Raw genomic sequence first — 10,359 nt, forward strand, 5'->3', positions numbered from 1 at the left:
AAATATTTTCGTTTAGTTTTTGTTAACAAAATTAACACTAATTACAACAGCATAATAGAAGAAATGAACAGAACAGCTGCAGCACTCGTCACCTAGCCCTCATTTCAATTGTTTGGGGGCTCTTAAGAAGGACAATTGTGAAGGGCAAATGAAGCTTTGGAGCTACTGACTGGGTTTGTGTGCCAGAAACATGTGTCGTGACCTCCAGTAGGGGAGGTGCACAGCTCAGTCCTCTGCCAGCTCCCTATAGCGCAGCGTCACACAAATCAGATCGACAAAGTCAGACATTCTGCAAGGCCCCAAATTTCCTTTCCACTCCTCCATCAATCTGCATATGCGCAAAGTCTGCTTGTGAGCATTTGCTGCCCCTCTAAATCCCGCTATGTTCCACTGTGCTGCACACGGAAAAAAACAAAACAAAATGCATGTCTTATGTGAATGCTAGCAGAGGCAGAGCTGCAAGTTTCTGACCTCAACCCTTAAGGCAAGCAATGATTAACAGGGTTGTGTTTGGCACTAAAAGTACGAAGAAAGCTCTAGATTGCAGTCTGCGCATTATAACATAAAATGGATTTATCATCAAAATCGAAATGTTCTCCGTTTAAAATCATTAGCAGTTATATGACATACAGTAGTGAGTGAGACATAAATATGATAATAGACACAAACCGACTGCAGACTGAACTCAGAGCTTCAGGGAAGGTGATGAGCATTGGTTCTTATCTTGAGGTGATTTAAATCAGAGTAGAAAATGTGTCTTGGAGAGGTATCTTTAATGAAGCAGTCCCATGCTATTACCGCCTGCCATCGGGGTGCTGTTATGACAGCTTCTGTAACAAAACAAACTGGGTGAAAGGGTTTGACCCTAAACTTTTGTTAGCTCCCATTGCGTGACTGCTGGCTGTAACAGTTAGCTTTAATGATATGCTGTGTGCAGAGAGTGTTTTTAATATCTGTAAAAATCATAACCAGTCAGATTAGCCCTTCTTTGTGACCCATCACTATGGAAAAATGAATTGCAGCCGCAGCCCCTGCACAGGAGAGCTGAAGACCTCTCCTATTCAGCCAGGCCAACAATCCCCTTTAACGACCAACCTTTCAGACACTGTTACAGGACCTGTTCGTCTGTTCCAATTTGCAAGTTTTCAAAAAAGAAAACAGGGCTTTGTTCAGCTACTGTATAAAACCTCGAACTCAACGCTATTCCTGACATTCTGAATTGAGAAAGCCTCCTGGATGGGAGGCAAAACGTCTTCAAACTTGGAAATTAGGTCAAGTGGCTTGTTTTGAACTTTTTTCTGAATATTTACATTTATGTTTGTTGTTTTCTAGAACAGTTTTTGGCTTTTATTTTTCCGTGGCTCAAATCACATTTTTTTATAAACTGGATTTTCATATTTATGTGTTTTATCCTGAGATTACTTTGAGTAAATCAGGAAGATCTCTAATGTAATGTTAAGCCTCTGTAAGGTGCAGGTTCTGTAGGTTTAAACACAGGTTGGTAATTTCCTGTTTATCAACTAAATTGAATCTAATGAGAATTCATGTTTTGTTGGTGCAATAAAAAAAAAGAATAAAATGAATCCACAGAGTTTGTAGGTAACTGCAATGACTTATCCTGTGCAGGAGGGTCCCAGATCTAACGATCGTCTTTTGTATAAGCCTACCTCTTCTATTCTGGGTTATTTTTAACACAGTAATTGTTGACACTTTCAGTGTGTCTTTAAGGTTCTTGGCTTACATGTAGTTTCATTTCAAGCCCTGTGTTTTGCAGCTTCCAACACTTTTTCTAGTCTCATAATTAGATATTTTAGGTTAGACAGGTAACTTTGGGTCTATTAGCTACCTTCCCTGGTTTATGCCCTCCTTGCCTGTCCTTTATAGATATATGGATGGCTATGTTTTAGTAGATTTGAAGTCTTTCTCTACTTTCGATTGATCAAACAGTTCTATATATATATATACAGGTGCTGGTCATAAAATTAGAATATCATGAAAAAGTAGATTGATTTCAGTAATTCCATTTAAAAAGTGAAACTTGTATATTATATTCATACATTACATACAAACTCATATATTTCAGATGTTTATTTTGTTTAATTTTGATGATTACAAATGACAACAAATGAAAATCTCAAATTCATCATATCAGAAAATTAGAATATTACTGAAGACCAATAAAAACAAAGGATTTATAGAAATGTTGGCCAACTGAAAAGTATGAACATGAAAAGTATGAGCATGTACAGCACTCAGTATTTAGTTGGGCCTCCTTTGGCCTGTATTACTGCAGCAATGCGGCGTGGCATGGAGTCGATCAGTCTGTGGCACTGCTCAGGTGTTATGATAGCCCAGGTTGCTCTAATAGTGGCTTTTAGCTCTTCTGAATTGTTGGGTCTGGTGTATTGCATCTTCTTCTTCACAATACCCCATAGATTTTCTATGGGGTTAAGGTCAGGAGAGTTTGCTGGCCAATTAAGAACAGGGATACCATGGTCCTTCAACCAGGTACTGGTAGCTTTGGCACTGTGTGCAGGTGCCAAGTCCTGTTGGAAAATGAAATCTGCATCTCCAAAAAGTTGGTCAGCTGCAGGAAGCATGAAGTGCTCTAAAACTTCCTGGTATGTGGCTGCGTTGACCCTGGACCTCAGAAAACACAATGGACCAACACCAGCAGATGACATGGCACCCCAAACCATCACTGACTGTGGAAACTTTACACTGGACTTCAAGCAACGTGGATGAAGTGCCTCTCTTCTTTTCCTCCAGACTCTGGGACCTTGATTTCCAAAGGAAATGCAAAATTTACTTTCATCAGAGAACATGACTTTGGACCACTCACCAGCAGTCCAGTCCTGTTTCTCTTTAGCCCAGGCAAGACGCTTCTGACGCTGTCTGTGGTTCAAGAGTGGCTTGACACAAGGAATGCGACAGCAGAAACCCATGTCTTTCATACGTCTGTGTGTGGTGGTTCTTGAAGCACTCACTCCAGCTGCAGTCCACTCTTTGTGAATCTCCCCCACATTTTTGAATGGGTTTTGTTTCACAATCCTCTCCAGGGTGCGGTTATCTCTCTTGCTTGTACACTTTTTTCGACCACATCTTTTCCTTCCCTTCGCCTCTCTATTAATGTGCTTGGACACTGAGCTCTGTGAACAGCCAGCCTCTTTAGCGATGACCTTTTGTGTCTTGCCCTCCTTGTGCAAGGTGTCGATGGTCGTCTTTTGGACAACTGTCAAGTCAGCAGTCTTCCCCATGATTGTGTAGCCTATAGAACTAGACTGAAAGACCATTTAAAGGCTTTTGCAGGTGGTTTGAGTTAATTAGCTGATTAGAGTGTGGCACCAGGGGCCATCAATTTTGAACCTTTTCACAATATTCTAATTTTCTGATATGATGAATTTGAGATTTTCATTTGTTGTCATTTGTAATCATCAAAATTAAACAAAATAAACATCTGAAATATATGAGTTTGTATGTAATGTATGAATATAATATACAAGTTTCACTTTTTAAATGGAATTACTGAAATCAATCTACTTTTTCATGATATTCTAATTTTATGACCAGCACCTGTATATATATATATATATATATATATATATATATATATATATATATATATATATATATATATATATATATATATATATATATATATTTTTTTTTTTTTTTTTTTCACACCATTGTTAACATCAATATCAAACATAAATATAAACACTGTTAGAACACACAATTTTTGATAGGATAGAGCACATTCTTTTTCATGTCATGCAACCAGGTTTAACATACAGATTGTGAAAAAAAAAAAGATTTTTTCTTTCCAATTATGTTCTGTGTCGTGACATCCTATTGATGCTCCATTTTGCACATTTGAGCAGCAGCATCTGCATCATTCATAAGTCACTGAAACTACTGGAGACTCTCAGGGTTCATCAGTGCGTTGTCATCATCATGATCACACACCAAACTGGCTTCTGTGTGTTGCATAACCGCTTAGTTCAGTCAGCTGACCCATGACTTATCCAAGCTCATCGCCTCAACACAGCTGCCACAAATGAGGAGGATCATTTTTTTCAGCTTTAGATGTCAGTTTAATCTGTTTTACCTCTGTGCCCTGATAATGCTCCATTCATCATAATATCTGCAAAATGTTGGCTGGAAAGAGAGGAGGGAGGAGAGGTGAGTGGAGGGGGGCAAAATCCGTATTTTAACTAAAGCAGCCCTGCAAAGCTGTTTCCCTGGAAGATTAAGAATGAATGGCAGAGCAGAAAAAGGCCATCAGATTATGTGGCTGGGCTGCAAAGAGCTGTCTTACCGAAGCCAATGAGAGAGTGGGGGTGGGCGTGGGGGCTGAGATCATAATGGGGATTAATAAAGTTCTTGGTATACTTGGTGTAGTTAGAATTTTATACCGTTTCTAAAGGTATGCCCAAAATTCACCAGGATTTTGCACTATCCTTATCTAATTGAAGGCCTCTGTTACTTAGAAGTGTGTTTTGGAAACCATTTTTATCTACCGTTTTCTGCCATATATACATCTTCACTCAGCCATTCAGTTCTGCTTACTTTAATAGAGCGCTGTCTATATGATCGGATTCTCTGGCTGTGCAGATCCCAGCGCAGCGGCCTGTGTTCAGGATTCCTGCAGGCAAATGACATCTGGGTCATACGTTCAAGAGGGCACTCTATTACCCTCCAAAGCTCCTGTTTTGGACTGGTAGTCAAATAGACCCGGGTTTCTTAGGGAGGAAGACTGTAGAATTGTTTTATCTTCAACTGAACAGCAGGAAATGTTTTTTTTTCTTCCCCATGTAAATCCTTATAATCCTGAAAACTTATTGCCAAGATTTATTTAATGCTCTAATGAAGGCTAACTGCCCACATCCTAAATAATAGAAAGAATTTCTCTGGGAAAAAAAAAAAGAATGAATGAAAACTTTTAGTACTTTTGTGAAATTTCCGTAAAAATTCAAAAAATATCCACTGGACTTGGTTTTCAAGATTTGAAGACGTTTTGCCACCTCTCCAGGAAGCTTTCTCAATTCAAATGTCTGGATCCGCAGTGAGTTTGAGTCTTATATAGACAAAGCCTTGTATCGCTTGGAAACATGCAAATAGTAACCGATGGGTTACTATTTACCGATGGGTCGTTTAGTTCCATCGTTAGCCTGTAATATCTGAACCTGTCTATGATTCTAGGGGTCGTTAAAGGGGGGATTGCCATTAAGGGGGGGATTGTCTCCTGTAATACCTGAAACCTGTCTATGATTGTTAACCCTTAACAATCATAACCCTTAACAATCATAGACTTGTATCGCTTGTTTCCAAGCGATACAAGGCTTTGTCTATATAAGACTCAAACTCACTGCGGATCCAGACATTTGAATTGAGAAAGCTTCCTGGAGAGGTGGCGAAACGTCTTCAAATCTTGAAAACCAAGTCCAGTGGAATTTTTTGAATTTTTACGGAATGACTATGACCTGGATGACTGAGAACCTTCATCAGCATTTTGTGAAATTATAAATATTCTTATAAGTATAACCACTATTGTCACTGCTTCCAGGCCAGAACTGTTTGAGATTAAAAAAAGAGAACATCGATTCATTTTAACCCCCCATTTTTTTTTTTTATAAACAATACACAGCCCCATCACAGCCTTGCAAACAAACATGAATCGTCTTAGATTGGATCTATATATTGTCTTGAGCAAATTAAGACTTATTTCTTTGTAGAAAATGTTTCCATAAAACCTTTGGTGGTGGGAGTACCTTGCGAAGCTGTCAACTTTGCACCATTTAGATTAATGCTGTTTTTTTTTTTTTTTACCATATTAACAGCATGGCCTTGAATAAACAGTAGTGTATAGGATTTCCTGAAAGCGCGCACATGCGCGTTCACGACGCTACGGAAGCCGGCAGACCAAACCAGCGCATTCAGCTCGGCAAAGAACTCATGCTCTTCCTCAACACTGAAGTCCTCAGACATTTTTCTTTCGTTGTTTCTTTCTTTGCACAGGTAAACAGCACATTTCTTCTTCTACGCTTGCATTATTGGCAGAGCAGACGCTGAATGCGCACTTTCATCTGGTTTGGTCTGCCGGCTTCCGTAGCGTTGTGAACGCTCTAAAAACATTCTAAATGACTTTGTTTCGAGTAAATTCTGGATGCTACCCACTCAGGACACTTGGAATACATTGGACGAGCAGTATGGAGGAATATTGACATGTTTTTTGTGGACTTTTATGGACCTTTCTGTCTCGGGCACCATAGACCTCCATTATTTGAATGTCAGCAGACAGCAAGAAGCCTCCCAGATCTCCAGATGCATTTGAGATATCAAAAAAGTACTCCAGAGTGTTGTTCAGCATGGGGGTGAGTAGAAAATGAAGGCTAATCGTGTTTTGGGTGTACTATTCCTTTAAAGCTAAGAGTATTCTTTAATATGTAAGCGTATAACAGGGGTTATCACTTGGTCGATATACAGAGGGCCTGTTTAAATAAGGGTCGAAAATGCAAATACTGAACCTGGCATGTAGTTACTGATGTTTCTAGTGTACGATTTATTTAATTTTTTTTCTGCAATAAAACAGAAGGTTTTGGAATGACAGCAGATAATCGTTTTACCCTTAAAAGATTTTGGTCATCGCTATAAATGAGATCTTTAATGCATCCAAGAAATTTTCGCTGTTTAATTAGAGATTGCTGCTGTTTATTTAACATTTTTTAAAGTATGCTTAAATAAATTTAAAAGTGTTAGAAGTTCTAAAATAAAAAGTTATTTTCCTCTTAAGGTGGTGGGTCATTTCCTCTCCTGGAGAATGAATGTCAAAGGACTCTAGGAGGGCCTCTACACTGTTCTAGCCCAAAGCAACCGCTTTGTGTTTCCCTTTGATTTCAGATATGATCATATGGCCACTAAACCACACATTACATTCGTCCTCTCTTTTTCTCTTTCCTTAGTGTGTCACTCTCTATTTCTATCTTTGTGCAGTGGTATGCCTCTAATTGTCTCAGCTGAAGGGAATGTTCACTGCACACAGTGAACATCAAATAACTGAAGCCCTGCAACATGAAACAATCTCACCCAGTGTGCTATATTTGAAAGTAAAAGGCTGTTAGTTGACCTTATCAAACACAATATGAAAGCTACAAAAGTGACCAATCTGGTAAAAAACACGAAATTTGGTAAAAGATAAGAACAAATAAGCAAATATAACATGGTTTTCTAAGTAGCTTAACAAAGTTCTTCACTGTAAAACGTTGATATTTATCAACAATGACCACAGAGTAGTCCTAGTTTTTATTCAGATAGGTTACCTCTAGCCATGTTTAATGCCGTGTTCAGACCGACCATGTTTTGAGCATCAAAAAGAAGTCCAATTCAGAGGCTTTTAACAGCAGTGCTGATGTCATTCAAAGCGTGTACAAAAATTTCTGTTGGGCATTGAAAAACCTGTTTGCTGCACTTCATTGTGGCTGAAATTGAATATTGAGGAGAGACCACAGCTTGGAGGATGTCAGTCCCAGCCAGTTCCTTGAACAGCTTCTCCGATTGGCTGATGCATAACATCAACCTCGTCCAGTTTATTTATAGGGCCATTCACAACACATGTCATCTCGAGCCGTTTTACAAAAACAATGCAGTCATATTGGTTAAAGTTTCTGTCAAGAAAAACAGTAATAAACTTGCAAGACATGCTCCTCCTGGATGTGCCTGCAGAAACAATTTTTGCTTGCATTTTGTCATTGACTCCTCAGCAATCCCTCACACCGATCATGCATGTAGCGATAGTGGAGAGGAAAACCAGCAGAAACAGGCTGTGTGAGAGGCCATCTGCCGAAGCTGACTGGGTTTTAAGGTGACAGAAACAGACAAAAAAAAAAGAAGCAGAGACACAAAAGGTAAGTGTAAATAGATTTTCCAGCTCTAGCTTCAGGTGCTTTGTGTATCAGATGATTGAAAGCTTAAAATTTGCTGCACCTCATGTGTAAAACACAATAAAACGTGCCCCACCAGACATGTGAAATGCACAGCAGGACCTCTGATGTCCACCGTTTACCTTGCATTTAAAGCAGAGGACAAGCAAGTTGGGTCTGAAGTCAGCATTAGGTCTTGTCTGTATGAAGAGTATTGTGTTATATCTACAGAAACAACTTAGAAATAGGTTGTATCCTTCCTAGTTCAAGCAGCATGATTGAATATGCTGTAGTCCGCTTGGCAGGCAATTTGCTGGCATCCCTAAAACCTCATTTTCTATGTCAGGCATGCCCAAAGCTGGCTTCAGAGGACCACTGTCTTGCAGGTTTTAGAGGTTTTCTTGCTTTCAGCACAGCTTATTCTGATCATTTCAGTTCAGCAAAAGCCTGTTTATCAGTTATTAATGGAAATCAGCTGTGCTGAAGCAGGGAAACCTTTAAAACCTAAACAAAGCAACCCAAGGAACCCCATTGAGTCTTCCTCTTATTTGCATGAAGCCTGTTACTGTCACAGCTTGAATAAACATAGTACTTGTCTCGACATGTCACAGGAAACCAGTTTTCTTTTTAAATATCATTGTATATCCCCCTGTTTCTTCTAATTTAACTCAAATAACTAATTATGAGTCTGATTCTCTTAACAACAACATCCATGCTGCAGAGTGCTGGTGTCAGGGCAGCCTATTGGTGCTTTGGTACTGTATGGATGGCTAAATCAGATTTTCTATTTTCTGAATGATCAGTCATTCTCTGTTTAAATCTTAATTCTGATGACTAGATGAGTAACTTGAAATCACATCAGTTGTGAATGTGTTGACACATAAATAAAGACAAATAAAGTGAATTTGTTTTTAATCTATTGGAACTATCATGCATGCTAATGAGGACCTTCCTGCCAAGATTGATGCCCAAGTTGGTTGTTTTTCTAACTAAATATCACAGTTTCCTCTTTAGCAATGTGAAATACTCATAAACACACTGTCAGCAGTGGCACGGGAAGGGGGGTGCTGCGGGGGCTGCAGCCTCCCTCGTCATAGCATCAGCCCCCCATGGTGGGGGGCTGTGGAGTAACATAATATTGTACTTAAAAACATGAAATTAATTATGTATTAATTTTTTAAGATACTGTGTTTGATATGGGATTAAAATGATGGGCTGTGTATAAGATATAAACTAATGATTCATTATTTTAATATTTCATAAAAAACTAGGCTACTCCCCCAGAAGCTTCCGCCACCTCACATTCGTTTAGGCATGGCTAGCAATACGCAGCAGAAACGTATTTCTGACTATTTCGAGGTGAGAAATGGTTTTAATTCCCCTATACTGCCGCATTTAGCGTTATTTATGTGCCTATCGTCTTAGTCCTGTGGCTGAAGAAGTCTACGCTAGAATAAGGCTGCATATCACTAAATATTATGTCTGTATTAAGCTATTTAGTGATAAAATATGAAATTAGTTAATTTTTTTTTGTGTGTGTGTTTTTTGTTTCAGATATGAAATCGTTCCCCATATCCATAGTCGAATGGACTTTCAAGACGTTCAATGCTCAGTTTAGGCTATATTTAGGCCATGTTTCATTCAAGTATTCCTGATCCTGTTGATTGGGAGCTGTTGTTTGTTTTGAATGATTAAAAGAGAAGAAATAAAGTTTAAAATGTTCATGCTTTGTTCCGATGCATTTTAAATGGCAGTTTTTGGCGACAAATGTAGGCCTATAATATTATGTTAAAAACGTCAGCCACAGCCCTCAACATAATGACGTCATATGTTTTCCAACCCAGCCATCAGCCCCCCTCGCTTGAAACAGCTTCCAGCGCGCCTGACTGTCAGTACAATGGAAAGAGTGTCCCACCAAAAGATAGGCCGTCCTTTGGCCTTGAAAAATCTATGACACTCTCACTAAATGATGAACAAGACTGCTTTTATGTACATGTGTTCCTTTGTGTGCCTGACCTGAATTACAAACTTCAGATGATAACATACCAATGCTTACTTTTGGAAAGAGAAGCAGAAATCAACACCGTATGTCAAATTGAAAATGCAGAAGTTTCAGAATGACACACAATAAATGTAATAAATCCCTTTTACAAAACTTCCCTCTGATAAATGGTATTGTTACCTGTGCAGAGGTTAGTTCAAACTGGCATCAGACAGATCTGATGCCACTTTGATGTTTTCTCCAACAAAAACATCATGGACATGCTTTTTTTTTTCTTTTAACACGACAAACATGCATGCACAGTAGAACACTGGTGCAAGCTTATTTCAACACAATAAATTGGCAGAATCGACTTAAAAAGCAAACACATGCAGACATGTAATTAAAGCATCTTGGTATTTGATTTTTATACCAATGATGATCACAACAAGAAAATAT

Source organism: Cyprinodon tularosa, unplaced genomic scaffold, assembly GCF_016077235.1.
Source record: "Cyprinodon tularosa strain WSP-4 unplaced genomic scaffold, ASM1607723v1 ctg135, whole genome shotgun sequence".
Lineage (NCBI taxonomy): Eukaryota > Metazoa > Chordata > Actinopteri > Cyprinodontiformes > Cyprinodontidae > Cyprinodon > Cyprinodon tularosa.